At 30.8% G+C, this 15,256-nt stretch overlaps 1 protein-coding gene across 1 annotated transcript in view; it reads right to left on the bottom strand.

The window, feature by feature from the left end:
• LOC123007307 (LHFPL tetraspan subfamily member 6 protein-like) overlaps positions 1 to 4,190 on the bottom strand; it is an 82,768-nt gene extending 78,578 nt beyond the window's left edge. Inside the window, exon 1 of the mRNA XM_044402537.1 lies at positions 4,054 to 4,190. The gene's annotated coding sequence lies outside the window, so the exon portion shown is untranslated. The remainder of the gene's footprint in view (positions 1 to 4,053) is intronic.
• Between the last annotated feature and the right edge of the window lie 11,066 nt (positions 4,191 to 15,256).

Genomic DNA, 15,256 nt, shown 5'->3' with positions numbered 1-15,256 from the left:
GACTCATTCTACATTTTGTAAAACCTAAGACATGAATTAAGTAAAGTTAAGGAAAATCGCCACAAAAGTCTAGTTATTGTTTGAGGGAGAAACAATAACAAACTCGACCCGAGGAATGTTCCATTTGAATTCAACACGAGCAAGGTTAAAAGCTCTTTCACAAAATGGCAAACGAGTCTCTATTTAAACGATTGATAGACAGTTGACCAGGATTTTTTGATCTTCCACTTCGATGAACAAATAGCAAAACAGATGGAACAAATTGCGAACTGAACGAAATTGATAAATGTGATACTATTCAGGATTAATCTACTTAAAAAATTCAGTTTTTGATGAATCAATATGGTAGTTAACCGAGGTTTATTTTTGATTTTTGTTGTTTACTCGTTTTTTCTGACTTTAATTAATATTCAAGAGCAAAAATCTGAATAACCCGTGTGTTAAATCTGATTTGTCGCATCGCAAATTTCCCTCAATCAAATAATTGACATTCCTTAATTACAATAATTCATTGAAGCAAACAGTAAACATCTGTTTACAAACATTCATTACTAATTTAGCCACTTTTGGAAATTCTCTATGAGGCTAATATCAGATGGTGTAGATCCAGCTTTCCGACGCTGAATTTTTCATTAGTCATTATACCCACATCCGAAATTTTTCACTGGCTCTAATCTGAGTCCCGAATAATTGAATTGAAGCGGCGTGTAACGAAATTATGCGCCATTGAATCAACGCATTTTTACACAACAACCACATCGTTTAATTCACTTGCATTTCAAGCAGGTCCAACCCCGGAAAAATCATTAAAACTTGTTGAATTGGGTGTTAACGAAAAATCTCGTCGGACAGACGAGGAATGTTAACGACCCACGTATGACATAATTCAACTTAATTGGTCGGAATTGACAACAATTACTTTAGTCGTCTTTATTTTTACTGGGGGCTAATCAACGCAATGACATGGCGGCTGCTATGGCGGATTTGATGTCATGTTGCAACTTTAATTTATTATTAACTTCAGTGTCTGAATTAACACTGACACGAGAGGCGCATTGAAATTATCGATTTGGGAATTAATTGAGGTGGAATTATAATTAACAGAAATTATGAGTTTCAAATGCATCAAACATTTGTTTGATTTTTTTTGTTGATTCCGGACAAATCCGGAAGTGTAACTAGTAAAGTGGTTTTTTAGTAAACGAATAATTTAATTTTTAAAGAGCAAAATTTTAAATGCGCTCTAGTCTGACTCCTGGTTTCCGCTGTTCAACAGAAATGTAGTAAGACTTTAACAGTATTTATTTTTTTGTAAAGCATACCGTTTCCTAGAAAGAGAACCACGTTTAAATGTTTAAATATAATTTTTTTAATTTTTCCCACTTGTGATTGTCAAAATTTGATCCATATTTAGAATTAACATTAAAATCTCTTGGATAACATACAGTTTGTGCAAATATTTTAACATGTGATAGTAGAGCTAAAACAAATCAAAATAACTCAACTCAAATTGTAAACAAATATGATTTTTTTGGTTGACTCTTCAAAATTTATTACATACATTGTCTTATGAGTTATGCATCCATTTTTTTTTTGTTCAAGATATAATCGAATTTCATTACCTCAAATGTTACCGACAACTTGCAATGTAAACTTTGGGATAAAATAGCTACCCAACAGTTTAAACTTCGTTTATTGCATTTTTTTACAATTTTTCCGACGCCAAAATAGAGCTTACATCTTCAGAAACTGTAAAAACATTTGGATAAAGCAAGTTTAGTTGTTCTGACTTCTTTTGAGCTCTACTTTCACCTGTTAAAATATTTGCATTTAAAAATCGCTCAGTAGATTCAAAGTCTATGTTTTAAAATAAATCTACAGTATGTCCCCGGATTCAGTTTACAAGATGAAAAAATTTGTTATCTTTGATTTTACGCCAAAACTACAAAGGAAAAACATTTTTTGCTTCACCTGAAACAAGCAAATCTGTAATTAAAACTTTTTTTTAAGTCTTATCAAATTGGCGTTTTTATTTATTTGACAACTATATGTCACTTTGCCAATTTCTTTATTAATTATATAATGATAGTTCTTGTTAAAAATGCCTTTGTTTTTTTAAGTTTCTTTAAGTTGCTATTTATTAAAATTATATTTTTCACAAACATCTTTGTTATTTAACTTGCGTAAACTTATTTGGCAAAGTGACATCATTGTCATTGTAAAACCGCCAATGTGATAGGATTTGAAACACAGAAAAATTATTCTAGTCCAAAATCAAGAAAAAAATTAATTTTCTTTTCTACTGAGTTAGAATAATGAATTTTTTGATTACAGATTTTCTTGTTTCAGGTAAAACAAAAAATGTTTTTCCTTTGCAGATTTGGCGTAAAATCAAAGATAATTATTTTTCCTCTTGTAAACTTAATCCGGAAACATACTGTACATATCTAAAATGTTTCAAAAAATTGATTGTCATCAAAAAAAAATATGTCACAAAAAAGTGTAAACAAGAAAAGAAATAAAAACTACGAAGTGAAGAGAAAATTAAAACAAAGTAATCATTTGCCTGCAGAAAATAATGATTAATAAAAATTTCCAGCGTTATCAATTATGATCGAAATTTGAGAATAAAATTTAGTTTTGTTTTAAAGTAATGCAATTTTTTTCAAAGTGGCCACTTTATATGAACATATTTTTCGATAAAAATTGAATAAAATGTAGATAGAGTAATTCGTAGATTATAGCTTTTGTAAAAAACCGTTTTTCTAGTGGGTTGCCATTTATTAAAATTAGGAAATTGAAAAAAAAAAGGAAAAATGTCTTTTTTGTATACGTTTCCGAAAATAGCCGCTTTAGAGGCTCATTTGAGTCCCTAAAATAAGTTTTTTCGGGACTCATTAAAATAGTACGTAAAATGGTTAGTTTATCTGCTCAAGAACAGTCCTCAAAAATTTTTCCGGACAAAAAGTCAACTCAGTTACTTTAGTGGCAATTTTTTTTTTAATTAATGAAAGGTGTGAATTTGTTTTTTTTGATTACTTCTTTTCAAAAAAAAATAAGTAATTTACACAAAAACGTTTGCCTCTATAGTTTATGTTCACCTGGTATAATAACTATAAACATAAATAGACGTTTCCAATATTAGGGCCACACGAGTAAATGAAGAAACAATGAGGCAATCGCGTGGAAGAAAATGACAAAATATTAACTTTAACATGACAATAAATAACAAATCTCATTTACCCGGAGATGAAACATCTTTTACGTTAGCGTTTCAAAATCTCATAAAGTTTTTTGAAATTATTTATTGTCAAGCGAAACATCAAAATAACTTTTAGGAACTCTAAGTCATGTTAGAATAAAACAAATGAAATTATCCAAGACTTGGTTGGGATTCACTAAGAGACAAAAAAGCCGGAGTTTTAATTTAGAGAAGTTTAAATCGGGTTTGAAAATAACAATGGAAACAAATGATTCGTCTATCGCAATTAATTAAGAACTCAATATGCAAGAATCGATGGAATTCCAGTGCAAATTTGTCTCTAATTATTAAACAATATTACTCGTTAAAATCTCGCCTGTGGTATCAGCTGATCAAGCAGCATTTATTTTTGTTAGTGATTTTTTAATAAGTGTCTGGAAAGTTGGTGGTAACAGTTTCGCTTCGTTGCCCAACAAAGTGTGTCGATTTTTCTTGTTCCCGGATTTCCTTCCGGATCTTTAAACACGTGACAAGTTCATACTAGCACAATCACACGATAAAAATTCATTATCGATTTGTCAAAATTTGGTCTAGTTCCAATTACCAAAGCTTCTATTTATGAAGTCGTCACGAATATGAAAAAAAACCCAAAGAAAAAACCGATAAAGCGATGATTTATTGCATCGGCTTTCAGACGCATCTCCCTTATTACCAGTAACAGTCTATTTTCAGGGGCTTTGATACCACTGGCTCTGTAAATATTTCGAATGTATTTTTAGACACCTTCTGGCAAACATCACGTTTCCGAAACGAAAATGAAACAATTCCGGCGTTCATTACTACATAATTACCTCGAATTTGTTGGGATTTGTTGAGGGTGAGTTTCAACATATGTCACTCCACGTATTTACTACCATCACGAGCTGTGCTCTGGCGGACACCCCAACAAGCGAAACGCGACTGAGTGAGGCTGAGAGGATCTCTCGCGAGATGCACAAATGCCCTGCGCTGGTTTATCACAAGCACTTAATTTTTTCTATGCATATTTTTTTTAAAGAATCATTTGTGCTTGGAGCTTGTTACAGGAGGGATTAAAGTGTCGCTGCTGTGTTGAATTTACGACCGGTGATATTTCAAAAGCTGCACGGGGCCCGATTGAGGTTTATAGAATTTGAGGAAATGAGGAAATTGTGGACAACACTGAGAGTGGGTGTTAATTGAAAGTTTAGAAAAAATGTTTGAGAAATTGAATATCGAAGCTGTACTAAAGCTGTGATTTTTTAATCAATGAATGAACGGTTTAAGTTTTTTTTTTCTTTTGCTTAGTTGATAAAATCTATTCTGCACAGCTAGGTATATGATTTATTTTTTTATGATAATGAGAATATCTGATATAATAAAACAGTACCTAGTATGTTTATTAGCGCTATTTGAATCAATTCTAAATTCAAATTTGAATTCGTGGGCGAAACTTGGATTCTATATGAGAAGAAATATTTGGATCCTAAAACGGATCTTGACAAAATTCAGTGATTATAAATCTTCTGTAAATTTGTGTGCTTCTTTTTTCTTGTGTCATGCAAAAAACGTTCCAAAACGATTTTTTATGTTTTTTCAATTATTCTTACCTACCACCGGTTGTCAAGTTTGAAGATTAATTACAAAAAACTGAATTAGAAAAAAACATAGTTAATTATATCAGGTTAAAAAAAAGTATGGAACCAATAGTTTTTGGCTTAAACTATTTATTTTTTGAAAAACCTAAAGTAGGATCAGGTGGGGCAATTGCAATAACGTACTAAAGCTATATTTTCTTAAAAGAACTCAGTGCTACCATATCTGATATCACATCCTTACTTCAGCAAATTTAAGCTAATCACCTGTTAATATTGTTTTATCGACGGACAAATGAGTGACGTGTCATTTCGTGACGGTTCTTTAAAATGCATGGGATTATAATGCTATTTTTTTAAAAAGTTTCTAACTTGTTTGTCTAACTGTCTGATCTCTCTGAAACAAACTCTGCTTTGATCTTTTTTTATTTGTATTATCCCAGAATCCAATCTAAAAACTCTGTTACTAAATTCGTTATAAATATTACATTTGCCCCGTTACAGGGGGTAAATGTAATAATGAGTATGTAATGGTACTTCATTTAGACCCATATTTTTTTGAAAAATTTTTTTTTTCCTTATTTCTAAATACTTAAAATAAGAGCCTAATATATGAGTAGTAAGCTATATGTATAAATAAAAATTCTTTATAATTAACTAGTAAATGAGCTATATGAAACTGAGTTTACAAATTTAGTTATGGCCCTCGCATTTGCCCTGCTTGACACTACTATAAAAATTTGATGTTTAATCAAGAATAAAATTTTTCGATTTTTTTTAAAAGGTTAAAACCATTTTTCTCATAAACCATATGCCCTAAAAATTCTAATGATTACAAGTATCTACTTTATATTTAATTTTTTACATTAATGGCAATTTTGACAATAAAAATCGCATATAACTCAAAAATAAAACACGTTCGCAAAGTACGGTCACATTTTTTATATTACTTTAATTTATATTAATTATTATTTTCTGAAGATAAATGATTAAAAAAAAACGCTTGGTTTCATATTTTATATTTACCCTGTAATTTTATTGAAAATCAGTTGTTTCTAGTAGGGATAGTATTCCTGAAAAAATCACTTTCTTATAGACATGTAAATACATGTGTAACCATTAATTATTATTGTGACATCAGGTGTGAATAATGAAAAGTTTTTTTTTATAATATCTACGTAATGATAAATAATATATTATGTTATTAGGAGTAAAAGTGATAGTTTATGTGGCGAGGCTAAACATTTATTTTACCGAACGCAGTGAGGCAAATAATTCAGCTCAGTTAGATAAACTCATTTTTAAAAAGGTGTACAATAAAACAGGTAAGATTTCGACCTCCAAACCTTAAGTTTTTTAGAAAGCTTATTGAAAGCTTTACCGAATAAAGTAATAACATACAAGGTGTTTTATTTGAAAAGTTACTTGATATTTGAAAGTTACTTGATATTTTGCGAATGTCAACACTCTGCAGTTGTTGCGCCACCCTACATAGGAGTCACCTATAATGACGAAAATATTTTTGGATCATAGAAAAAATGAATGTGTATTGTCCAAAAGAAACCGTATTTTGTTATCTTCTTTACTGTCCGAGTAATCGAAGAAATACGGAACTTTGGGATACCCTGTACTTACTATTTTATCCGCAAACGTATTCAGATTAGGGTGAAGAGCAACACTTTAACTAACAATGATTAACAATAAACAAAATAATCAGAACGATTTGCAATGAAATTAAAACAAACGTCACGCGACAGTATCGAAAGTTGAGATTTTTGAAAGCGTTTATTAATTTAAGTAGTGCAGTTAGTAGTGCAAAATGTCGAATGCTGATGATCTAATGGCAATAAAAAATATTATTTACAAAATTTTAATGTCAATGTTTGTCACCATTTTAAACTCAATTTTAAACATTATACGAGTAGATATTTAATTCATTCAATTAACTTATAAACAAGGTGTTTTCTTAGTATTGCAAAAAATTGCAACCACATAGGATTTGAAAAATAACACTAATAAAATTCTATTATACGGTTATACGAATAAAAAAATCAGATCCATTGGAATACCGATAATAATTTTAGAATTCGTACCTACATTTTGAGACGGATCCAGATTCACATAAAATTTTACATCCGTGTAACACTAATATTTATTTACTGTACACACAATAAAATCAAATTTCAAACAATTTCATAATTTTATGTTTTCAAAATAAAAAATTTCTAATAATCCGGCTGTGTCAAAAAATGAGGTGTTAATATTTTGATCGGTTAATAGTAATTATTTAAACGTGGAGGTTTCATTATGGGCGGAATAGCATACATTTTAACATGGGGTTTATAGTAATAAATGTAGAAATAAATGTTAAAAAAGTTAAATAGTTGTTTAACTACTGATGATTTTCAATTTACGCTCGTATGTTTTAGCTGATTATATAAATGTTATGCTGCAGAGAAGTATTTTGTGCAAAATTTGCTCGTTTCATTTAATTCCCTTTGATTTAGTAAATTTTGATTCAATAAACACATTTCTTCATCTTTCCACGTTTTAACCAAATTATGTGTTTATCCAGCACACGAGAGTCAAGAGCGAATAGAGCTTTGATAATTTGAAACGTAAGTTTAGTAGAATCACGGTTCACTGTAAATGCAAATATGAAAATTATGTAAATACACGTCAAAAATTCACTCCTCAAATAATTCATCGGAAATAAAGTGTACACAGTAATCCTAAGCAAACGTAAAGTGTTAGTAAATCACTCTTGCAAGCAGATTAAAATATGTTTTAGTGCTCGGTAACAAAACCAAACTAAATATTAGGCAATTAGACAGACGAAATTGAATATCGATCTGGCGAACGTAAGTGGCCATAAGGGCGTTGTTGTCAACAATTACCAGTGAAATAACAGTGAAACACCATTTCGAGAGATCTTTATCACGATGGTTATGTGGGCAAGCGTGCCATTTTATTAGAAACAAACATATTGACGCGGCAATGGGGCCTTTGTAGACCCACCGTCTCTGTTCAACAACACTTTATGCGTCCCGAATTCCTTTAATTGTAACGTCGTGATTGTGACCCACTAATGGGGTCATAAGCTCGGACAACTTCGCACCCCAGAAGCACTTTTGCGTGCATTGTGTTTTAGGGTTGCAATAAAATTTATATGATAATTAGGATGGCTGTTATTGTTACGAAACGGATTAGATGGGATGCCATCTCTATGATAATTTGTGCCGTTTTAATTCCACTTTTTCCTTATCGGAGCAAAAATTAAAATTTCCAGCTACAAGCTTTATTACGCGAGCTGATTAAAAGGACAAATTCAAATTACAATGATTACCCAAATTTTCATTTTGTTTACTCCAACTCTCTCATAAAGTCGCACTACTCCGAAATAAATTATAGATATTTTATCGACAATAAACTTTCGCAAGTGCGCTGTTTAAGAATAGAAGAATTATTTGTTTGGCACATGACGACTGTTATATTTCAAAACTATAGCTTTATATGTACGAAAAATTATTTTTTACTATTTTGGTTTTACTACAACAAAATATGTGCTCTTGATTTTCGACATAAAACTCATAGTTTTTGAACAATTTTTTTTATTAAAACGATTATAATATGGTCATCTAGACGTAAAATCAGACACTCAACACGACACAACGGGTTAAAATGCTCTACGAAGCGTAGTTTTTGAGATATTGAGTAGTAGTATTGAGTATTGAGTAATAAACTGCAAAATTCGTATCTAATAATTTTGCAATTATAGTCGAATCTATATTTTCAATATTTATGACTTTATCACCAATTTTCTTGATAAATATTTATCGTAGAACACTGATGTTTTTTTGTTGTGATAAAAAATTAAATTTTCTTTCTAACGGTATCAACACAAAAACCTATCACCAATAAGTCCGAAGTTATTGGTAACAAACCGCTCCAGATGCCAAAAATCGACCAAAATCTCAACGAAAATCAAAAAAATTATCAACTTTAAAATTGATTTATACAGGGTCTTCCGTTTTTATTGTTACAAATTTAAACAGGTCATAGAATATTCAATTTTAAGATAAAAGTTTCCTATGAAACATGTATCGAAAAATATTATATAAGGGAGCTCCATCTCCTGAAATGGGTGCATCTTTAAATGGATTTTTTCCAATATTTCAGAAACCATTGTAGATAAAATTACAAAATTTGGTACAACCGATAATCTTTACATACCCAAACGAATTCACAAGTAAAATGTCAAAATTTTTACTCAGGGGCATCCTAAACTGGGGGGTTTAGGGTAAAAAGTATCCTAACTTTTTTGGCTGTTGGTTCTTACCTCTTCCAGCCATAAAATTTTAAATTCCATAGTTTTTCACAAAAAAGAGGTCTCTTGGGTTTTTTCGATACAACTTACTCTTTTTGAATAAAATCAGTTTACAATTTGTCTTACAGACCATACACAAGACAGAAATTAAAAATTATTTTTTTTTTACCGTTTAAGACGCCCGTGAGTAAAAATTTCGACAACTGATCTTTGAATTCGTTCAGGTGTTGGAAGGTTATCGGCTGTACCAACTTTTGTAATTTAATCTGTTCTGCAATAGTGGGAAATCTTCATTAAAAAACATCTCTTTTAGGGGGTGTAGCTGGCTTACATAAATTTTTTTGATACATGTTTATAGAAAACTTTTGTCTTAAAACTAAATATTCTATCACCTGTTTAAATTTGTAACAATAAAAACGCAACACCCTGTATAACGTTTTCTAAAGGGTTTAAAGTCTCAATAAAAATTTTAAAAAATTACGAATTTTTTGAGTTTTTGAAGCGTAAAAATAAAGTTTTATAGACGTAAAATTACGCGCTGAACACAATGCAACAATTTAAAATACTCTACGATGCCATAGTTTTTGAGATATTGAGTAATAAGGTTAAGAATAAGCTTGAAGTGCGAATAATGCGATTCTGACCAAAAAATCAAAATTTTATTATTATTATTAAAAACTAGTGCTATATGTAAAATTAACTCGAGAATACGCCTCTACAAACCGTTTTGACCTAGGGCTCATAGTTTTTGAGATATTACTATGTTATGAAAAAAAATTAAAGTCGTAATTAGAGTAAAAAAATCTATCGATTGACGCCCAAGCCAAGTCAATATCTCGCAAAAAAAAAATATTTTTATTTAATCATCGTGTCAAAATCTATCAAATAAGATATGTTAAAAACCACTTTTTAAGGGGGGAGGGGGGTTGGTTTTCTAACAAAATTTTACTTTTCTTATTTTGTAAATTGCAGCAAAACTATATCTCAATGATATAATATTTTGACATAAGTATATCTAGAATGTTTCGGGGAATCGATTGACGTCAAGAAAACTGCAAAATTCTTAACAGTTTGGAAGTTATAGTCGAATTTATATTTTCGATATTTTTGATTAAAAAAAATTTTTCTCAATAACTATTTATTGTAGAACACTGATCTTATTTGTTTATCATAGAAAATTAAATTTTCTTCCTAACGGTACCAAATAATAAGTCCAGAGTTATTGGCATTGACCGCTCCGGATGCGTGCCAAAAATCAATTAAAATTTCGACGAAAATCAAAAAAACAAATCAACTTTAAAATTGATCTATACAGGCTGCGCCAGAACTCGCGCCCCAGAGAAAATTTTCAAGTAAAGTAAGATACCAGGAACATGAAAAAAATGTTTAAAAAATTCTATTTGTCAAAAAATTTTGATATTTATTTTTTGACATTTGACATTTTTTTTATATCTATTTAATGATACTGATGATCTTGTATATGTTTTTTACAATTATATAGAACAGGAACAAAAATTTTGCCAATAAAAACCACAAATAACATTGAACAGAGTTACAATTTAGGATACAGCTTCCTTGTTTCCCCTTTTAATAGCCTATAGCAAAAAAAACTTGGAAAATTATTTTTTCAACATAAATAAATAGAGTCAAAGTGCAAACTTTAAACCCTTATAACTTCGAAATTTATATAGATACATTTTTTTAACATTTTTTCCATGTTCCTGGTATCTTACCTTATATCGCATCTTTCTCTGGGGCGCGACTTCTGTCGCATCCTGTATAACGTTTTTTACATCTCTAGAGGTCTTAAAAACTCAGAAAAGTGCATAAAACGTTATGTCAAGTTTAAACAATTTTTACAGTTTACAATTTTTTTGAGTTTTTGAAGGTGAGCAATAGTAAAATCGTAAAAATAGTCAATTTTTATCTTAAGTCGTAAAAACGCTTGAAATATGATTTTCTAGACGTAAAATTATGCGTTGAACACGACGCAACAATTTGAAATACTCTACGATGCGTAGTTTTTGACTCGGTTTTTGAGATACTGAGTAATAAACTGAAAAATTCGTAATAGTTTTGAAGTTACATCTGAATTAACATTTTCGATTTTGACTTCATCAGCAATTTTCTCCATAACTTTTTGTATATGTTTTCTCCATAACTTTTTTGTATATGACAGAAAATTAAATTTTCTTTCCAACGGAACTAAGCATAAAAGGCTAGCGCTAATAATTCCGGAGTTAAACAATTGATTTGCGTAGTGTATGTGCTGAGTGGCATACAATTTTTTTTTCTCTATGCTAACAATGTTTGTTTTTGTGTCTCGTGTTCGCTGCTATCACCAAACGTCCCTGGTTGATGTACATACATGTTGTAATTTCTAGTCATCCGTTCGCCATCATCAATCAATAATCATTAAGTGTCGGCTGAAGTTTGGTAAACTATCTGACCGCAGTATACAGGATGCGGCTCAATTACAATTTACTCCGATTTGTTTATTAATTTGAATTGCTGATAAAAAACATACATTCCCGAGATAAAAACTTCTCTTTCGTTTAGTGATGGATGAAACTTTTACACATGACATCATCACAGGACAGACATAGACATCTGCGTTAGCACTCATAACAAAAACCATATATCAGTGAAAGCCCGCCCTTGATGTTACTATCGACATGCTCTTCGAGAGGCCTTAGCACGTCGAGATGCTTATCAGACAGCTGTTTTCGAATGGAATGGGGTGTGGCCTATTCGCATGCCGCAAACTTGCCCCTATTAAAATTTCTTAATGTTGACTTTGACAATGTGCGGCCTTGTATGACCGCGATGCGTGTAAATATTCCGAGAAGTTGGCAGTGAGAGGGACAGGGCCGTCTTAAGTGAGAATGAAAGGGGTGCACAGCACCCGGGCGGCGCAATTTTGGAGCGGCAATCTGAACTATTAAATACATATGTCTCTTATATAAATACAATTTATGTTTTGTTTTTATTTTATTTTTCAATTAAGAAAAATATTGTGTTTGCATTTTAGTATCTTGAGAAACATAATTTTTCTTAGAAAACGATAAGGGGCGGCAACCTTTTTTGCACAGGTCAGGTGAACTACGCGCCGTAGCAATGTTTTTATTATACAGGGTGTTTCACATAATTTTACGAGACCTGCGCCTGTAAGATGCAATCAATAATACACATTCCGATACGAACTCGATTACAAATTTTGAAAAACTGGATAATCTTCCTAGTTTGTTCACCCTTTCAAAAATTACAACATTTTTAGTTAGTTATTGATTAAGATAGATAAACTAGAATCATATTTATGCCGTCTCTTGATAGGACAAATGAATTGCTTCTGAAAAACTTATGACTATTAATAAAACAGTGATTAGTTTGACTACTGTCATGGGTTTCCAAAAATTAAATAATTAAATGTGTATTTTTTGTATCTAGTGTTTTGTGAATTTTGTATATTTGGGTACGTAAATTAGGTGCAAGCCTCGTAAAGTTATGTGAAACACCCTGTATTGAATATTATCATTTTTTATTAATTTCGGCAATTCGGCAAAAATAATAAATGCACAGTAAAGACAACGAATGAATGTCTAGCAAAACTAATTAATTTAATATTCACACATTTACAAACAAAATGTTTCCGAGCAAAATCGTAATATCGCAAAGCGTTCAAAAACAAAATTGTGGTATAGGAGCACAGCAGTGCAAAAAGTGACGTACGCTGATTAGACTGATTACCATTTGTGCACAGTTTCCAGCTCTTGCTAAAATCATTCTTGCACAGGGGTCATACATTGTTATGTAAGCAAGACTGAAAATTCTTTAAATTTTATATTGTTTTACTGATTTTGGCTAAAGTTACTGAGCGTTTGTTATCTTTACTGTGCAAATTGTTTTTTTTACTGAACAAATTACAATAAAATACTCTGCGTGCTTTACTTAGCGTTTATTATTTTTACTGTGCAAAAATTAATTAAGTACGGGTCATTTATCATTTTATACTAAATTAATTGAAATTAATTAATTAATTAAAATTGAATTATTTACTGATCGCTTTATTACTACCCATAAAATAATTTATTAGCAGTCAATTCATTCCGATTAAGGTAGTGGTAGTATATAAAAGTAACTAAGTGATTTCATAAAAACAAGGTAAGATATAATTTTTGTGTTTACATTGATTCTTTGGACAAAGAATAAATTCATCAAAAATGTTGAATATTTTAATAAATTTGTGTTTTTTTTATAGGAAATCAAAATCTTCAAAAATATCGATTAAATTTTGAAAACACTACAATAGTAGACTGATTATACAATAGAACACACATCAACAAATTATTTAATTCAGTATATTTTTTTTAGTTTCTTTTATGATAAAATGCATTAAAGTTATGTAAAGAAGCTTAAAATTAACTGTAAAGTATTAATAATTAATAACTAAAAAATTCTTAATTCTTGTTTTTCTAACGTTGCACTTACTTATTGTGTAGCTTAAATGCATAGATGTCTGAAGGGAGAAAGCAACTTTCTGGCTTCCAATATTGCAAACGAAAATTGTAAAAAAAATATTTAAGCTTCAGTATGACACAAGACAGATTATCAGATTTAGCTATACGTAGTATCGAAAATAAAATTGATTTACACGTAAGTGATATTGTTGGGGACTTTGTTATTAAAAAGCCCAAAAAATTCTTTTTTTTTAATGTGGGTCATTTTTTGTTGAATTTTGTTGATTTTGTTTCAGTTTTGTTATTTTTTGTTTAACTTTACCACTGTTTTCTGATTTAATAATAAAATAAAAACAACTGAAAATAAAAAGCTGTAATTTTTATTAAAAAAAAATAACAGGGGCGGTACTCAGAACTTTGCACCTTGGCGGCTGTAAAGGCTAGAGACGGCCCTGGAGAGAAATAAGACCCCACACATACAAGCCGGGGCTTTATTACAAAAGCTGTGTCGAGTGATGCTAAGCCGAAGATAATTTTGGAGAAATAACAAAGTATTGACAGAACCGGAAATTTATTAAAGATAAAACAATTATTAAAAATGAAACTTGATTCTGGTTTGTGAGTTCTCCCAGCGGTGCTGTAGCAATTCACCCGCAATTCGTTGCACATTTTTCCTTATTTAAATTCGCTGTTTATTTTTTCACCTATGCTATTATCCCGATCCTCGTCTGGCCGAAAAACAATTAAAAACTCTATTATACAATGGCTAACAACATTTTGCGGTTTCCTGTGAAAAAACCTAATTAAACGTCAGTCTTTCCCCGATCAAAAAATTTCTTTCTCTCGCGCTCCATTTGCCTTGTTTTGACCATTCAAGCAATACATTTTTCCGTCCAATCACGTAAAAGCTACGACGAAAAACTTTGTTTACGTCTACGCAAAGCCATTTCGCAGAATTATTACTGTATAGACATGTGTTTACATGTGTACCTATCGGTAATTTATCACGATTTCGCTTGCCGCCAATTTTCGCGGCGATAATGACGAAGTCGGGGAAAAATCGGGTTTTTCACGATCATAATTTCAAGCTTGATTGAATTTGATCAGAAGTTCGATTCGGCCGTTATTAAATGTAGATTCGAGCGGTAAATTGAAGAACGCTTAGGCGTGTTGAGGTGGCGCTCGACTCATAAACATTCGTCAAGTCGCGGATGTTGTTTCAGATATAATTCTACACAAATCTGATTTCGGGTGCAATGTGGAGAAATCCTATTTGTGCCGGTTGTCTGCGGCGATGACAGCCACTGTGACGTTACCACGCGAACGCGAAACGCCGACAGGGGCGAGGGGTTCGAAATCAAAAAAATTAATCAATTGAAATAAGTCCTGATTGGTGTCATTAGCTACAATTTGAACCTGCAAAATTACTCTTTATCTTAACAAGAATAAAAATAGTTCTAATAACCAGACCTGCGATGGTTGTGTTTTTTAACTTTTAACTGATTCCTATGGGTTCTGACAAAATAGTAAAGAATATAAAAAAGATAAAATAACAAAAAATAAAAAATATTTATTATATCTTTTGTTTTTTTAATTTCAGTTCATGTTAAAGTTTAAAACAAAATGTATAAATAAACAGTGATTTTGATTCAATTAC

Source organism: Tribolium madens, unplaced genomic scaffold (assembly GCF_015345945.1).
Source record: "Tribolium madens isolate multiple individuals breed KSU strain unplaced genomic scaffold, Tmad_KSU_1.1 Scaffold_3;HRSCAF=73;Tcas5.2_LG2, whole genome shotgun sequence".
Taxonomy (NCBI): domain Eukaryota; kingdom Metazoa; phylum Arthropoda; class Insecta; order Coleoptera; family Tenebrionidae; genus Tribolium; species Tribolium madens.
The sequence above is the reverse complement of the archived record's forward strand: the minus strand, read 5'-3'. Positions and strand labels throughout refer to the sequence as shown.